The following is a 19,700-nucleotide window of genomic DNA, read 5'->3' as shown; positions in this document are numbered from 1 at the left end:
AATAATTACTCAATAAATATTTGTTTAGGGATTAACAAATAAATGGATGAATAAATTGTCAACAACTTCCAATCGTTGAGCTTTTACTAGTGTGAGGGCATAATGCTAATTCTTTTGTCTCATTTAATCTTCATAGAAATGACCTAGTGTAGGTACTATTATTCCTCTTTTATAAATAAGAAAATGGATTTAGAGAATTGAGGAGAGCCAACCCAGATTATACTGTTTATATATGCTTTATAGCAGGGAGAACAACTTAGGATATAAAGACTATGAGTACAAATTAGGACATACTGAATTAACTCACCAGTGGGAAATATAGTTAGAGATGTCTAGTGGGGAGTTGGATATGAGTCTGAAGCTTAGGAGAGAGAGCTAGTGTGTGGGTGTATATATATGATAGATATCGATATGACATATTAGAGGCATTGTGAGTATGTAAGTGCTAGTTTAAAACACAAAAATTAATGGAATTTTCTAGGAGTTTGAGTGTGAGAGAGAGAAGATGAAATTAGCAAGGAAATACAGTCATGCATGGCATAATGATGTTTTAGTCAATGATGGACCACATATATGACAATGGTCCCATAGCATTAGTACCGTATAACCTGGGTGTGTAGTAGGCTATACAATCGAGGTTTGTGTAAGTACACTCTATGATGCTCATACAATGATGAAATCACCTAACAATGCATGTCTCAGAATGTATCCTCCTCATTAAGTGATGCATAACTGTTAGCAACCTTTATATGTGTGAATAGATAGCCTTAACCTTTTCAAGCTGGGTAAGTCATGTTTTCCATTCTTTCTTAAAGAGGCATTGCAGTGTACAACTCAGAAATATGGAAGTTATGCTAGATTGTTCTGTTTTCATTTCCACCTAGTAAGCCCTTAAATACTTTTGATTTTGTTCTCTAAAAATTTCCCAGTCAACCCTGTCTTTCCAATTTCCTCTACTTTGGCTGGACCTTTGTTTAAATTTTGCTTTCTGCAACAGCCTTTCACTTTATCTCCCAATTGTAGTCTTGTTCCTCCAGATTTCTTTTTTCTACACTAAATGGAAAGGCTTATTTATACTAAATAAGCCTAAATTATCTTCCTAAGTCACACAACAGTTCTGGTACAAATTGTTCTATAGCTTCCTCTCAGGCAGCACAGGCATGAGCAACTCAGTGCCCACCACTAGCAGGTGGACTTTACAGCTTTGCAAACTAATGTCAAGAACAACATTCAGTTTTTGCAAAGGAGAAGCACTGGAGGCAGAATGAGTAGGGTGCCATCAACCTGGAACTACAGACTGCAGAATAAGGGGTTAACAAAAAGAATTTGTAGAAATGCCCAGCCTGTGAATGATTCAGTGTTGTGCCCCTGCTGAGGCTTAGGTCTAGGATTTGGGGAGCAATCCAACGATAGTAAGGATGCTATAACATCTGGCGCTTCCGAGAGATTACTTGCGGTGATAATGCTTCAAGTGGGCTAGCCCAAGTAGATGGAGAACCCATGTCTACAAAATAAAAAGGCATGGTTTTGGAAAGGGTGCCAGAGGACTATTTTGTTCCTTGCTCTATTTCTGATGCCCAGCACAGTACTTGACACTTAGTAGGTGCTTAACAAATGCTGCGTTGAAAGGAACCTGTTTGAATCTTCAGACCTTTTACAGTGTGAGATTGAGAAAGTAACCTGAAGTCTCTGAACGTCAATTGCTTTCTCTGTAAAGTAAGCATGCAGTGAGAGTAGGCCTATGAACCTGCCAGATAAATTCTAAAGGAAATCACACATGAGAGGGATGAATGATACAGCTACTTCTGTGTTGTTCATTCTGGAGTATTTCTAGATATTAATACTAATTTTCCTTATTAAAGAGAAGTGCCAATTTCTCAGTAACATTCTTCTATTCAACAAAGTAGATCATCCAAGTTATAAAAAATATACATTATTCAAGGAATTCAAGAGAGCTATTTTAATTTGCAGGAGAAAAATGCAGGCCACAAACATTTTTATCTTTCCTCAGTTATTCCCCCTGCATAAAAGTTTCCTTTCCACAGATTACAGGCCATGTTCCAAGACTTTGTCTTTGCATGCAAAGCGTTTCATGTTGTGACCACTGCCTCTCTTTGCGTCTTCATCCCCCTCCTATACTCCACATTAGACAAACAGACATGATAGCCTACATCTGTGCCAAGCCAGCCTTACTTCCAGAAATTGCAACACTTTCTCACCTGTGAGCATTTGAGTACACTATCAGTCTATAAAAACCCCTTTCTACTCTCCTGTGACTCAAACCTCTGTAACATTTCAGGTGAAGAAAGATTGCCTTCTGATCATCGCATATTACTTTCCATGAGCTATATGTAGTGCAGAATACTTTTAGAGTGGACGTAAATATGGGAATAGCCATTATGAACACCTAAAATAATTTCACATGTGGCAACATGACATAATTTTACATCTAACATTAACTAACTGTATAGATTTTTAAAAATCTTAATGTACCTTACTTTGCCTTCATTCCTTTGAAAAATATGTTGGCTTAAATATAATCACAGACAAATTAATGTCCTTCTTTTCTAGATCAGTATTTCCCAAACAGTGCTTCATAGGATGTTAGGAGAATTTACATTAAAAAAATTCCATGGTCATATATGTTTGGAAAAGCTGAGTAAAACAAAAATATTTTTTGTAAACTCCAGATAATAATTCAATATACTGACGTACACTGGGGACACTAAGAGATATTCATTAAAAAGTGTTTCCCAAACTTTTTTGAACGTAGAACCGTGTATGTAGAAATAGTATCTTGCAGAAATATTGATGTAGACCTATCACTTTATCTTAATAGGAAAAAGGAGCAAAATAATTTTGCCTAGAGAAATTTTCCCCAAATAATCTCATCCATTCAAATATGTACCAATGTCTATAATGCTAATTAGAATGCCTTTGGATTATGATTTTGGTTTCTGTTAAAATAGCGCTACCTAAGAGAGCAGTTCCAGTTTGTGCCCTACTAGTTATGCATACTCCGTGTTAAAACTCTCAAAGTTAATGTCAAAAATCACTTAAATGGATCATGGGAACCTTAGGCATTTGACGAGATGCTATTACTCTAACAACAACAACAAAAATCTGGCAATAAAAAAAGGGTCAAACAGCACTACTTCAACATTTTTCTAAGGGTCAAAATGTTACAACAGTGCAAAATTACAAGGCAACTAGCTAGTCTTGCTTTCAACCTTCCTAAAAAATTGCTATCTATAATCTGCCTCAAGAATGAAGTCATTTGGAGTTGACCATTATCCAAAATCTATTTACAAGTTAAGAGCTCTCTAAGCCTCCAGCTATGGAATCGTGACAGTGTGATAGATGGTGTGCACTGCCTTTGAAAAAAATGAAGGTTACTTACCTATACGCCTGTTTTTCTGACTATGTATCATTGCCCATCAGCCATTAGAAAGCCGCTCACTGCCCTAGAGCAGTTAACTTGCTGATTGGTTTCTGATTATTATATTTCCTTGGGCAACTGATTGATTCTTATCAATTTTTTTTCCTTCTCTGTTGCCTGCAAAAAAATTTGTATACTACAGATAATTTCCTCAGTACTTTCTGCCAGCAGGGGGAATTTTATGGTTTTCTTTCAAATATTAACACTATATAACTCCTATGCCAGGAGGCTTAAACTGTGTTCCAATGGCAATGGAAATGATGGCTCATATGTACTAAAAGGAATTTCTGAGTACCCTTTTAAAAGCCCTTACATGTAGCACAATGGCAGTTTCACATCATCACAGCAATGTTCTGACGAGCTTGGCACTATCTTTATGATACCGATGATAAACATAACATGCCTTGGGTTAGTCATTTTAAACACAAGCGTCATTTCTTTTTATTCCTAAGAATATTGCAGAGGACGACTTTTTAAAAATTAAAATCTATATCCTTTGATCCACAGGATTAATGAGTGGGACTACTGAATGACATTTTTCCGACAAATCAAAGAAAGTACAAAAATAGTATAGACAAGTAGGACTCAGAATTTAAAAGTCAGCGAGAATTCTGTTCTGCCTAATATGCCTTAAATCTACATACAAAAAGTCTCTATATTTGCCTGATGTTTGCTACCCTAATTTGAGATAGTGTCACTTTCACATAGCTACTTTTAAAATGAATATTGCAAATGCAAAGGATAATAAAACCCGCTATCAGCTTCATGTGGCTTCATTTATGAGACTACTTTAATGACAAGAGCTGAGAAAATAAATTAGAATATGGAGCATTGGATGTGGGATTTGAAATAAATAACTTGATCAGGGGAAATAACAATTGTGTGGGGCGCTGAAGTAAGGAGCTGTGTAAAACAAAGGGGAACCATGAGTCAACTGGGCATTCACGGAGACCATGTGGAGGGATGTGTTAAAAAAAGAAGAAATTGAATGAGAAGCTAAGAGGGAAAATAAACATACTTCTCTCACCTTGCAGCTTTGCATGGAAACAGTGAAATTCCAGCACATTCTTGGAAAGTCAACAATTATCATTCACTGACAGGACACCTTTGTCATCGGTTTCCTGAATATTGCCAATAAAAAATCTGTCATGTTTCTGTGCCCTATTGGCAATAAAGATGACATTTCTTTATTCTATTTCCAAAGGTTACTGTGTTCTTCATATTTTTAGCTGTTGGAATGCAATATAACTCTAGGTGAAAAGGACGATGAATTTAAAGCTTACTAAAAATTACTTGAGTTACTTCTTTATCCTCAACTGTATGATTCCTTGTCTAAATGAAGTAAAATTAGTGTATCCTATTTTAACAACAAATAATTAATAGCTTTTTAAACATGAATTTAATTTAAGGAAACATTTAAAACGCTAATAATCTGATAGATGCAAAATTTAAAATAGTGGGCTAACCTAATCGTAGATTGGTGATCTTTAAGAATTTTAGATTTTCAGAAGGGAGGGAAATATCATATAAAATCTATACCTTTACCATTCTAACATAGTGTTGATATATTACAAAAAGCATGCTAAAATTGACTAAGGCTTCTATTACCTATAGTGAGCTGAAGCACAGTAATTTCTTAAATAATTTAACTAAGATTTTCCGATTTATTAATGTTGTTTCCGGGAATATTATATTTATCAGGGACAAAGTAATGAACTAAGTAGATGCGTCTGTCCTTATGGACCTTGCAGTCTAGAGGAGAAGATAGAAAGTGAAATAATAAAGTTACTTAATACTTAGCAAAGGTAGTAATGTGGTAAATACCATGTAAGATAATTATCAGGTGTGACTGGAGCATTTACCAAGGGCCTTGATCTACTCTAGAGTTATGTAGGAAAGTTGCTTGAGGTAAGATCTAAAACAAGCATAAAAAGGGAAAATGTGTGCTTTCTCACAAGGTCTTAAAAGGACTTTTAAACTTTGGAAGCTATTCATTTTTAAAATATTTATTGAGTAGCTCCTATGTACTGGGCACTGTGCTCTGTGCTAGAAATACATCAGTGAACTTGATAAACTGTCCTTCCCTTTGTAGAGCCTGCAGTCTGGGAAAGAAGAGTCAAGAGGATAACATTGTCAATCAGGTAGTTTGTGCTTGGTTTAGAAACCATTCTTTCTGGCTCAAAAGCACATGTTTTAAAATCCTACAATAAATTGCCTCTTTGTCATCCATAAATGCCTGATACTCTGATACAAGAGAAACATATTGAAGACTTATTTCTTCATTTTGTCCCCTATTCATCTGTGAATTGTGATTGTGCCTCTACTGAACATATGTGTTGTCATTGTGATTGTGCCTCTACTGAACATATGTGTTGTCAAGAGAGAGATACACAGACATATAAAGGGAGAAAGAAGAGGAGATGTTTGATTTCTCTATATTAATCATATAAATTTTGAAATATCATTAGACAATATTTACATATCTTCTCCAATCATCAACAGACTTACTGAAAAAGTCCTTACCACATCAATACCAAGGGAGTATTAGCATGCCCTACACAGAAACTTCACATATAATATACACACAAAATTGTAATTCAGAAAAATAATTTTGAGCAACTTCATTGTGACAAATATCCCAGTAAATGCAGTATAGAAAAAAAAAAATAAGGACATCTATCTCAGGAAGTTCTTTATAGCTAGAATCTCGTAAACGTCCATTTGATTTAAACAGGGAGGAATGACATCTTTTTATTTGCAAATTTCCAGATACTCCACTATAAGCTCTTTGAGGTTAGAGACTTTTCTCATTTGTATTTATAGCATTAGTACCAAGAAGAATTTTAGTACATAATTTGCGTGTAATAAATATTGTTTGGATGTTTGAAGGAATAAAAGTGGAAGGAGGGAGGCAGGAAGAGAGGAAGGAGAAAGAAGGGAAAATAATTTTTCATCATTTTACCTTATTTTCATTGTCATCATTTGTTAAGTAAAGCCAAAATACTTTGATTTCTCTGCTGAATTTTCTAATAGAAAACTTTCTAAATTATAAACTTCCATGCTAACCTGAAAGGAAAAATGTGAACATAATTTTTAAAATTAATGATGAGAACGGCTTACAATAAAACTGATTGTATGGTCATAAAGGCTTTTTTAGTTATAGAAGTCGTTTACCCCTACAACAAATGGCCTCAAGTTTCTAGATAATGACCTTCCATTTCTTTTCTGTCTGCTGCAACTACTTCTTGAAGTTTTGTCTTTTATGCTATATAGAATGGTCTGGGTTAGAGTTTGCCTGCAACTGCTTCTCTCATAATCAGATTTTTTTTTCTAGTCTTGCTATCGTGATTATGTACAATAAGATTGAAGATGTTGGAGATAGGGGCCTTCTTATAGCTAGGATTTTAGTCTTAAATGTCTAGCTCACGATACAGTGCTAATTTATGTGTTAGACTGAACTGCCTCAACTTTTCTTTTTTTAACTTAGAAGATTATCTTAACACATGTTCAATAAAATAACATTTTAAATCACATTCTTCATATGCCATGAAAACCTTACATCACATATAGAGTCAATGAACTAGACAAGCTTCATGCTGATTGAAGACAAGCTAAGATGGTAAGCAGTTACCCCAAATCAGAACAGACACTGAGGGAGCTCTCTCTCTAATAAGTTTAGAAAGTAGATGCCATGGTAATATAGTCCTATAATAAATAGTGAAATTTCTCATTATAGATAGGTTAAAAATATTGATTGTGGTCTCAGTGGTCACACACTATATCAAAAAATCAACAAATTATTTAATATTGTCATTTTTCCAAGAGATATAGAGAACAAAGGTTTTTAGTTTTATTTGTGTCACAATTCAGTTAGTGACAAATTTTCATCATACAATTAAATAATGTAGACTATTAAAACTGAAATAATATCAAGCAATTTTCATCCTTCACCAGACAGTCTAACACTGCATTTACCTTTAATTGCTGTCTGGTTCTTATCATTTTTTAACATTCTAAACCAAATCATTTCTGCCCAAGGTAGCTAATTAAAGAGCTCTAATCCCTTGGATCATCAGTTCCTTAGTAGGACAAAGGGATAGACTGAATAATCTCTTAAATATAAAATTATAAAATAACGAAGGCATGTGAATGCTGTCTGACTGCAAGGTGAGTGACTTCCATTTATCCCCAGCCATGATTTGGCTGATCTGGCCAGCTACAAGGCAGAGCTTCGTCCTTCCTTTAGGTATCACATCTAAATTTCATGTCAGGAAAGACTTCCCTGAAATAGAAAAACAGTTCTTTAGGTGGGTATAAGAGGAGGTGTCCTCCAAGAATATCCAGATGAGCTCTCAAAGAGCATTTGTAAAAGACAGAAGAGTCACACTTCCAACTATGAAGTGAAAACTGAAGTTAAAACCCCGAGAGATTTCTAAAGATGAAATTTCGTGCACAGAGAAAGGTAATGAGGAAGATATTTTATTTTAAGTAGAAATAATTTCACAGTGCTTTCAAATCATATGACATATTCAGCTACCTAGTGTGACTCTTCACAAGGCCTACTCATGGATGAGGCTTGACAATTGGGTTGAAGAATGCCACGTTTGATTGCAGTTTCTGTGATTACATAGAGAACAATGAGTAATACATCAATTTACCCTATTTTAAGAATTCATAAGTAAATGGAGACTTGCCAAATTTACCTGTTAAGAAAGTTTGCATAACAAGTAATTAATTTTATGGTTAAAATCAGTATGATATATCATAGTACCGTAATTCCCTTTTTTGGTTTTATTTCACATACTTTTGCAATAGCTATACTTAATTAAATAAAAACAAAGCTGTTTGGTTCCACCAAATCCAGAATTTGTAAGGGTATGTGACTATTTTAGGATTTATTAAGTTGCATGTTTTCTGGAGTAGATTTTATGATTTCACATCTTTCAGAGTTCTTTGTTTTAAATAGTTTTTACATATGAGAAATTCGATTTCAAGTTTTAGTATCTAAAAAGTTTATGTTATCTTAGATTATCACATTTTAACAATGAAATACAGTAGAAACAGAGTTGCATAATCAATGTTTACTATTTTCTTTTATTTTTTCCTCTGGCCTGTGTAATTTCAATAAGTAATAATATAAGAAAATAAGTGATGATAATGATGCTATTCATTTGTTCACTTATTTATTCATTCATAGACTCTATATCTATGAGCCCCACAGATGGATTCAAGATGCAGTGGTCAAAAATAAAAACAAGATCTCACTTGTGAGTGGAGTTTACATTGTAGTGGGGGAAATAGACATAATATACGAATTAATATTTTCTTAAGTAAATAAACAGGCTAATGTGATACACAGAGATGCGTTAGAGGAGAGAGGAGTAGAGAGGGTGATGATGGATGGCTTCTATAAACAAGTGGCATTAGAGCCAAAATATAACTGACAATTATCAATCCAAAAATCTCCCAAACTTTCAGCCATATCTATCTGATCGTGTCATCTCAAACCTGATTATATTTTAAAAGCGTGTTGAGTCATTTCTATTTTGTGCCCTGACATTTCACAAAATTGAGAACCTTTCCAACCACATACGGAGAAAAAATATATATAAAATAAAATGGTATAATGCAATATAATATAATTATAAGAGCATATATCCAAGCTCAAATGAACCTAAGGTAACATAAATCACAGAGTTGCCCATGAATGTGTTAAAACACAGGAATATATTATAGAAACTTTACATAAATGTGCATACATCTTTCTGAAAATATTAGCAGTAACTATTAAAATTTTACTACATTTCAGATTCTGAATAGAAAACTGATATTCACCAAACCATATCTGTATTTTATGCCATATATGAAAGGAAAACAAAACAAAAAATAATCTGTGCTTCTAAATATTGCATTCAAGGATTGGATATAGATTAGGTCTGGAGCTAAACTGAACCAAAAATCTCTTTGTCTTTTAGTTTCTTAGGCATTTGATTTTTCACTTGAAGAATTCCAAGGAAGTAGTTATCTACTACTAATATTGGGAACAATTTTTTGCTGAAATGCAGTTCTAATGTGAACAGAATATATTGCATTGTTGGTGATGACTATTAGTTTTACTTACATTTTCAGTCTTTTAAACTGTTGGATAACATCAATGGTAAGAACACAGGCTTGATAGGCTGACTGCCTGGGATAAACTTCGACCGTATCTTGTACTAAATTATTCTCTCTGGACAAGATACTTGATTTTTCTAAGCCTTATGAAGGAAAATAAAGCAACCAAACTCATCAGCTCAAGCCTTTAAAAAATGTTTTGTGTGAACAACTCAAGATGACTTCTGGAGGAGAGCCAGAAATTTAAAGTTTGCATAGGCTAGAGGGAGAAAAGTCAGTCGAAGGATGGGTTGAATGTGATTCTGGCTGTAAACATTGGAGAAGATTTGGCCTTGTAAGTGTATGTGTAAGTATTGCTCTTATTTTGGTTACAGCTGCAGTTATATGGCTTTTGAAAGGTAAGCTTGAAACCTATTCATCCTGGCAAGTCTTGTCATTTTTAATGTATGAACTAGAAGAATGGGAGTTTTTTTCAAAGATGGTGAGGTTTTTTTTGTTTTTTTTTTTCCCCACAAAAATTGGCAAGAGGCAAGCCCCATGGTTAAGTTCATGTGCTCTGCTTTGGTGGCCTGGGGTTAGCTGGTTCAGATCCTGGGCATGGACCTCCAGACTGCTCATCAAACCATGCTGTGGTGGCGTCCCACATAGAAGAACTAGAATGACCTACAACTAGGATATACAACCAGGTACTGGGGCTTTGGGGAGAAAATAATAATGGCGATATTGCTGAAATGCTTGTACTTAATATTACTGCTATTTTGATTTCCTTTTTAGTTTTTTATTCTCTTGAGAATGTTATGGGAGAACATGGGCCTAATAGTTTCTACCTTCAAACTAAAAAGCTAGCTTGTAAAAATGAAGGCTATCCCCCATCATATCAAAAGTAGGTACACAAATCATGATTCACCTTGTTAGTATGCTAGTGAATGTGTACTAGTTTTGCTAATCTTGGCTTAAAGTTGGTTGTGTCCTATACAGGACAAACTTCTTATCTTTATAACTTAATAGCTTAAAAGTAGAAAGAAAGCAAGCATGCTGCTTATTTAGTATTTCAATTCTACTTAAAATTTCATAATTTAAATGTAACTTACATGGCCTATAAATGTAGTATGAATAGACTTTTAACTTTCCTACTCAAAGAATCTTCCCCACCAATTTATTCTTATGCATTAAAATGTATCAATGAATCAGAAAGTTATTATATTAATGATATCTACAATAAAAGTTCTTGGGATAGACTAATACCTACCTTATGTATCATTGACTAAGAACAAAATCTTGAAGACTAAGAAAGATGAAAAATAAACTAAGAACAAAGAGAGAAGCTTTACCAAAAGAAATTAATATATTCATAGGATTCAAATAATAAATTTTTCTAAATTATTAACAATGATGTTAAAATGTGACCAATAAAGGGGCCAGCTCTGTGGCCTACTGGTTAGGTTTGGTGCCCTCTACTTTGGTGGCCTGGGTTCACTGGTTTGGATCCCAGGTGTGGACCTATGCCACTCGTTAGCCATGCTTGGGCAGCAACCCACATATGAAATAGAGGAAGATTGGCACAGATGTTAGCTCAGGGCTAATCTTCCTCAGCAAAAAAAAAAAAAAAAAAAAAAAAAATTACCAATAGAATATTTGGTAGAAATGACTCTGAGGCTACACAACTAAGGATAGTGTTGATAATAATATATATTTAGTGTCTACTTTATGTCGGAACCTAAGCTAATATTTTAACATTCATAGGTTATTTAATCCTCATAAAATTGGTATGAGGGTTATGGGTTAATATATTTATATAATAGTTGTTGTTAGTCAATAATCTAGTCTTCTACTGAATAAATAAGACAATATATGTAAAATACTTTAAAAAGTATCTCACACATAATGACCTCTTAATAGAAATAAATTAACTCCATGAGAGCAGTGTAGCACAGTGGTTAAGAACATAAATTCTGTGGTTAGTCTCTGGGCTCTGTCACTTCCTCAGCCTGTGATTTGGGGAAAGTGACTTTCCCTATGTGTGCTGCTGTTGCTTCATCTGAAAAATGAATATAATAATGTTTGTAATTCATAAGATTATTTTGTTCACAATCTAAATCTAAATCGTTGTTAATTAACTCTAAATATTTTCTGTTCCTTTTTTTAAAACAAATAATATATGTGAAGTTGATTTAATAATATATATGATTTTTTTATATGTGATTTATTCTTAACTTTTTTGTGGTAAAATATGCATAGCATAAAATTTACCATTTTAACCATTTTTAAATGTACAGTTCAGTGGCATTAAGCACATTTACCTTGTTCAACCATTGCCACCATCCGTGGCCAGGATTTTTTCATCTTCCCAAACTGAGACTCTATACCAGTTAAATAATAACTCCCCATTCCCCACTTGCCCACCCCCTCACAACTACTATTCTACTTTCTGTCTCTATCAGTTTGACTGTTCTAGGTACCTCATATAAATAGGACTTATTCTTTTTGAAAAGCTTTCCTTAGTTATTAAGTAGACTTTGTGATTTTTGTTCATGCTACTAGTTTTAAATCATGTATTCCCATTTGAGATAAGCTTTAAAGAGAAATGAAAGGACAAATGGAGTCAAGTGTCCAATCTACAAGTCACCTATTTTGGGCTCCTATTTTCATTTAGAAAACACTTACTTCCCTTTAATAGCCTATGTTCTTTTTTTATACAAGATCTTACTTAAACGGATGTGATAAAAGCCCAGTGCTGGATTTTGAGCAGGTCATATCTCCATCAAGATGTTAAAAACTTGGTCTCTTTGGTAACATTTCCAGTGCAAGTAAGACCAAGAAACTACCATAAACATATTAAAATTGACGGAGGAAACCAACAAAGGCAAACAGTATTGAATTGAAATCAGTTGAAGGCTAGCTCCTCTAGTCTTGCCAAATAATGCATTATTGGATAGTTCTTCAATTTAACAAATTGCTTTTTGAAAAAAGTATATGATGTAGAAGAGGAGTCATAAGAACACTAAAATTTACAGTAAAAACTTTTTCTCTTTGGATCTGGATTTTAGACATATATGGTAGCGTCAATAATGTTGAGGTGTGAATAAGGTCACTAAAATATGAGTTTCTTTGAGAGAGAGGTCTCTTTATTCACACACTCACCCTCAGACCTCTAGTAGGTCAAGAAAATTTGTTTGAGGTGACAGCCTCATGAATATAGGAGCCAAAAGGAACTGGGAATATTAGTTTGCTGTCCAGATTCCATGATGTAGCTATGAAAAGGCTGAATCCAGGTGGCAGTATGTTTCTCTACTCAGGGAAGACAGGAATTATACCAATTCAAGGTAGCACTTTATTGAAAGTTTGCTGCTAAGCAACACAGAGTATATATGGAAGAGTGTTGCTAGGCAGCACACCTCATCTGTTCCACTGCTGGGGAGATTTTTTGTTAGTGCAGAAAGAAAATAGCCCAACATTCATCTCTCACAAAGCTTTTACATGTATAAGTAAGTTTATACAAAGCAGAGTCATTTTAAGTATGAAATAGAGATATTAGGAAATGGGAAAAATTCTACCACAATTTGGAGACTGTCAATACTATGTGGTGGATTGGTTCACTTCTATAAATGTCAGTTTGACAGTCATGGAAAATCAACCACAATTAACAAAATAAAACTGAAACAATGAGAAATAGTTAGAGCTGATATTCTTAATATATAAAGATCTGTTTATGCATAGACAAGACGATCTTTAAAACTTCACCAGGGAGAAAAAAGACATGACCAGACATAATAGAAAAAAAGAAAAAGACAAGCCTCTAACCAGCATAATCGAAGTATCTAGGTACGTGTTGGTATTACTAAGCTTCTGCTGCCTCTCTGCTTGTTCATCCAGTCATCTGTTCTGAGATGCAGTCTGCATTAGTCACCTTGGGCTGCCATAAGAAAATAGCATAGACTGGGTGGCTTAAACACAGAAATTTATTTTCTCACGACACTAGAGGCTGGGAATCTGAGACCAAGGTGCCATCGTGGTTGGGTTCTCGTGAGGACTCTCTTTCTGGCTTACAGATGGCTCCCTTCTTGATGTGTGCTCTCGTAGCCTTCCCTCAGTGTCCGCACATGGAGAGAGAGAGAGACACATTGAGAGGGAGAGAGAAATAGAGAGATCTCTTCCTCTTCTCATAAACCCACCAGTCCTATCAGATTGTGCTGCTACTCTCCTGACCTCATTTAACATTTATTACCTCCTAAAAAGCCTATCTCCAAATATAGTCACACTGGGGATTCGAGCTTCACCATGAAGGGATACAGTTTAGTCCATAACAGAGTCGAAATGCTAGCTGCCTACTTTGCAGATCCTCTTAGATATCCTACAGACAAGACGGTGCAAAAGTATTGTGCCCCAAACTGAATTCTTTTTATTTGATTCCTCCTCCTTCTCTCTCCCCCACTCACTTCCCAGTACAAAATCCCTCACCAAGTTATGTATCTTTCAGAATATTTACTTCTTTTTATTTCCCTGTTCCAAGTCTAGTTTTTTTATCATTCCTTCTCATAAAGACTATTGCCACAACCTGTCTGGAGACACGTGGTAAGAATGCTCTTCCTAATGTACAAATCTTACAATAGCATCCCTTACTTTAAAAAAATAATAAATTCAATGAATCTTCATTGCTGTCAGAATGAAGCTTCAGTCCTTAATTAGCTTGTTATTTATATTTTTTAACTTTACATTATTTAGCTGCAGCTTATTCCTTCAGACACATTTTGGGCCACTACCCTTCACATTCTATGCTGTAAACTTTCTAAATAACTAAGTTCCTCCCATCTTCTTCTCCTGTTGCCACACTTTTGTAATTTGTGATTGACAAATTTATAATTTGAAACACTGTTTCTCCACTGTCTGGAATACATTTTTCTCACTCTCTCCTTTCTTTGTTTGTACTTTCTTTTTTTTTTGGTGAGAAAGACTGTCCCTGAGCTAACATCTGAGTTAACATCTGTTGCCAATCTTCCTCTTTTTGCTTGAGGAAATTGTCACTGAGCTAACATCTGTGCCAGTCTTCCTCCATCTTATGTGGGACGCTGCCAGAGCATGGCTCGATGATCAGTGCTAGGTCTGTGTCCAGGATCCAAACCTGCAAACCCTGGGCCACTGAAGCAGAGCACATGAACTTAATCACTAGGCCCTGGGCCAGCCCCTACTTTGTTTCATTTTTAATGGCATTTGTACTACATTATTGGTTCATGCAGAATATTTTTCAGCAAATTCTCCATTTTATTAATTATATGCTGCTAAGAAAAGTCTTCCATGGTGTATTTTATTTATAGTTTATATGTAGAAATCAAAACTAAAGTCTGTATTTCTCTTAAATGTCTTTCTTTGTCCTCAAAGTTGTAAAGGTCTTTGGGATAGTCTGATTTTTGCATCCAATTCTGCAAGTTTGATAAGCATGTCCTCTAGGTCTTATCCAAGCAACTACTTAATAGGATAGTGCTGTAAACAGATGCTTGAAGTATTTATGCTTAAAGCTATATCTATTAAAAAAAAGATTAGGTTTTAGTTTTCAATTAGCCATAAAGTGCAGTGTCATCTAGAATAAATTTCTTTATTTCAAGTATAGGACAGATAGAAATTATTTACTGTGTACTTTCCATACGTCAGGCACTGTGGTATTCCTTCTAATCAGTAAACCATTCAAGTTCCAAATAATTAATATTTTGCAAGCTCTCTGTTTAAGCAACTTATTGAGAAATTGTGCCGATAATCCATATTCATTGGACTATGGTTAATGGAATATTACCTATTGGTCTGTAATCTCTAAGACTCAACATTTTTCTCTATTTCACTGTTTCTGTCTTTGACTATTTCCTCATTTTCTATAGCTTTTCAGAATCTTCAAAATGTACTTCAACAATCTCTAAACATTCTCATTGAATTAAAATGTTTAAAAATGAATTAATGTAAGCCACCCACTTTTTTTTTTTTAAAAAAAAGCATTATCTTTCAGGAAGGGATTTTTCCCTAATTAATGAAATAGGTAAAATGAATCAATTCCATTGCTTAGATTGACAGAAAGCTGTCCCTTCCGTAAAAGAAAAAAATCTATGTATTTGCCTTGTTTCTTCTATTTACCATCTACCTTTTGGCCATTTCATTGCCCATTAAGTCTTCAATTAGCAGTTCAAATGAAGGAAAATAAAATAAAGGACAGGAAATTCTAAAGCTCAGACTACATTGGAAAACTAATACAGAAAATTGACCAAGACCTAGGAATTTTATCAATACGAATAATTTACTTAGAAATTTTACAGCTTGGAAGCATATTTTTTCCTCAAGATTAGAGGCAGTTTACCCTAAAGTTATGTGTATAATTATCTCAACCACGTATATTTTCTGTTTAATTGTGTGATAAACAATGAGTATCCTTGGACATCAGATAATCTAGATATTGCTTACCTTCCATTTTACTTTGTGGTTGATGGATCTTTGCTATTAATTGAAATATGAACATTAACCTTGATAAGACATTAATGTTAATTTGCTTCTAATCACCAATATTTACCTGATATACAGATAATTATTTAAATTCTCACTTTTTTGCCAGCAGAAATATATTGGTTAACAAAAGGTGATAGGAAACATTTATTTTCTTGCTTGAAAAGTTCGGGTGATAGAGCTTAAACGAATGGATAAGATCATATATTTTTAAACATTAATTTTAGTTATTTGTGCCATTATTCCTATTTATGTTGATATGATAATTGTATTTATTTCTGTCAGTTAAATCATGTGAAAAACAAAGAATGTAGGCAGACAACTCTTTACAATTGCTTTGAGATTTTGAGAGGAGGAAACTTTGCTAATAAACCTTTTCAATTACAAAATTTCCCTTTAAAGAGGAATATAGTAGAAATATAACTTCTTATTTCTTTCATTAGAATTATTACGGCGTGATTATTATTATTGAGTGTTCTCTGTGTAGTAAGAAAAACATAGTATATTCAAGGACACGGTTGCTTCTCTAAGGTCTTGCCATAAGTTACACAGACAATAAAATGTGGATATAAAATATACCAGATGAGAAGGAGGTTAAATCTCTGAGGCGTGGGGTAGCTTAAATCTCTTCTTAGACATAGAACCCTGTTGCAATTTCAAATGTGAGATTTTTATTGATCAAACAGTATTCTGCGTTTCCTTTTCCCATTTTCAAAAAAGACATGAAGTTTAGCTGCATAAAAGAAAAAAGAAACTATAATAAGGGGGAAAACCTCCAGTGAACATGTTAGAGGCCAGAAGAACAGAAAGAATTTGTAAACGCACTATTAGCTGCTTTTAAGAAAAAGTTTCTTATATGTTTTCTGTGTATTGAGGACTTTGCTTTTAGTAGCCCACTACTTGAAATGAGCTATATGTATCCTTTCAGGCATAAGTTGTTTCATCTACATGTGTCTGTTAAGGAAATATTAAAAGTGAATAGTTACAGTTGAATTTATCATCCAACACTTATTAATTATCAACTGTTTATTAGCTCCTGGTGTGGGCGCTGAGGATACGGTGGTGAATAAGACGGGCAAGGTGGTTGCCTTGATGAATTATGGTCATTAAACTACAAATAACCTGATCCACTAGAGGAATAATCATCAGTTTTGGTAACACAAATGACGGTTTCTCTGTGTTCAAATGTATAGGTAACTCATAACAGAGTCTGGCAGCTTATTTCACATGCATGACATGTATGCATAAAAACTCAAAGATGGAAGTAAATATGGTATAATTGGAGGATGTTGGGAGTACAAACCATACCTCTTTAGCCTGTCTTTTAAATTGTAATAAATATATTTACTAGAGAGTTTGATTCCTTGTTTAATTCCCAATATTGAGTTTGCAGCATATCCTTTAATTAAAATGCACAACCCAGAGTATTTTTGTGCTTATTATTTCTGTGGCAGGATTTCACATGACGCTTTTCTTTTTCTTTCTTTCTTTTTTTTTTTTTTTGAGGAAGATTAGCTCTGAGCTAACTACTGCCAGTCCCCCTCCTTTTTGCTGAGGAAACCTGGCCCTGAGCTAACATCTGTGCCCATCTTCCTCTACTTTATATGTGGGATGCCTACCACAGCATGGCATGCCAAGCGGTGCCACGTCTGCACCCGGGATCCGAACCGGCGAACCCCTGAGCCGCCAAGAAGCGGAATGTGCACACTTAACCACTGCGCCACCGGGCTGACCCTCAGATGACACTTTTAGATTTGATTGTATAAGCAAATCATCCTATCAAAATCATATCTGAATAATTATGAAGAAAGAGGAAGTTTAATATTTTAAACATGTAGACTCAATGCTCTTTATAAGAGTTACTCTTATAAGATTGTGCTTCTTCAGAGGCACATTACAGGAAGTTAAACAAAATATAATTAACGTGTTTTGAAATACCAGTATGTTATAGAAAAATTACCGTATCAAAATATGGTTTAAATTATATACACAGTTATATATTTGAAATATATTACATACATTTTATATATATTCTTTTTTAATTAATCACTAAGAGAAAGATGACAGTCCAATAGAAAACATGGACAAAGACAAGAAGTTTACAGAAAAGGAAAGACAAAAGGTAAAAATTTATAAAAATAATTTCTCAAACTCATTAAAGATAAGTTAGATCTAGATATGCACAAGAAATTGTTAAGAGCGAAAAGCATATTGGACAAAAATATGTGTAATATAATCCTTTTTTTTAAAGGAAAATCAAAATAATTAGACACACACACATTGAAAAATATATGGAGGCATACTCACCAAATGAAATTGTGATAAATATCTCTTTGTGTAATATAGGGTCCACCAAAGTAGGAGTTTTAACTTTTTTTATACTAGACAATCTCCAACACCTAGAACATTTCTCAGCATATAAAAGGAGGTCGGTAAATATTTGTTTAATAGAGCAATCAAAACTACTTTATATGGACTTCACAATTCAATACCTCAATCGACGAAACATTTACTTTATCGTCTAACTTGCTCCTTAAATTACTCCCACTAGTAATTTTCTCAGCCCTGAAACATCCAGGCCTTTTATTCATTCTAATATTTTCCTTTCAACTTTCTCTTGTTCCTTTTTTACTCCAATTAATACTTACAGCTTATCATCCAAAGAATTGGCATCCGTCTGTTGCCAATATATTCAACTAAGCAGTTTGATTATTTTCCTATCCCACCCGTCAATTCAAAGATCTCTCATCTCTACTCTGCATATAGAATGACTCCACCTTAGTGCTGAGGGCAACCCTAGAAATATCACGTAAAATCTCAAAGACAGCTTCCTGTGTTAATTCATGGTCTTCAACCTCAACTATCCTCTCAAAGTACTAAGCCATCCTTTTGCATATGCTCTGGCAGGTCTCTCTGTAGTTTTGAATAGCACCTCCTCTAAATTTTATCCATACCCTCACTCCTCGGCTCTGCTTGCCTCCTTTTCTCTGCTGATGAACTCTCTTTTTTACGGCACTAAGAAACCAGAAGAGTGCCTCTCTCCTCTTCTTACTAAAAATCATTTTTTTAATTTGCCTTTTCCTACTTCCTTAGTATACAAGAGCAAAGATTATCTGAAAGCTAATGTCGTCTCCTACCATTTTTCAGAAGCATTTCACAATAAGTTGTGCCATCTTTTCCCTTCTAAACCCAAATGTGCTCAAATATTTTCCATTTTAATAAATACACTAATTTCTTCCTACATTCTTCTCCGCCACCATATCTCTTCCCTTCTTTCTTAACATCTTGTTTTTACTTCTTTACAATCCATTCACTGCAAACCTAGTATACTTTGGGTTTTACTTCCGTCAAGTCTATAAAAACTATTTATGTTAAAGTTATCAATGACCTTCTTGTTGCCAAATTCAGTGCTCACATGATGTCTTCCTGATTTTCTCTTCCTTTCCAAACTGTCCCTTAAATGTGTATATGGTTCTGCATTCAGTGCTATAAACTGTTTTTAATCAGTCTAGACATTCACTCTAAGATTTCTCATATTGTTTTATTTATTAAATTATAATCTGAAAATCACTAATATTTTATCTATCTCCCTGCCTACAAATCTACATATCTGACTGTCTACTGGGCTTCTCTTCCTGTGTTTGCTTTAGACACTTCAAATTTGACA

The sequence above is a fragment of the Equus asinus genome, chromosome 11 (assembly GCF_041296235.1).
Source record: "Equus asinus isolate D_3611 breed Donkey chromosome 11, EquAss-T2T_v2, whole genome shotgun sequence".
NCBI lineage: Eukaryota > Metazoa > Chordata > Mammalia > Perissodactyla > Equidae > Equus > Equus asinus.
The sequence above is the reverse complement of the archived record's forward strand: the minus strand, read 5'-3'. Positions refer to the sequence as shown.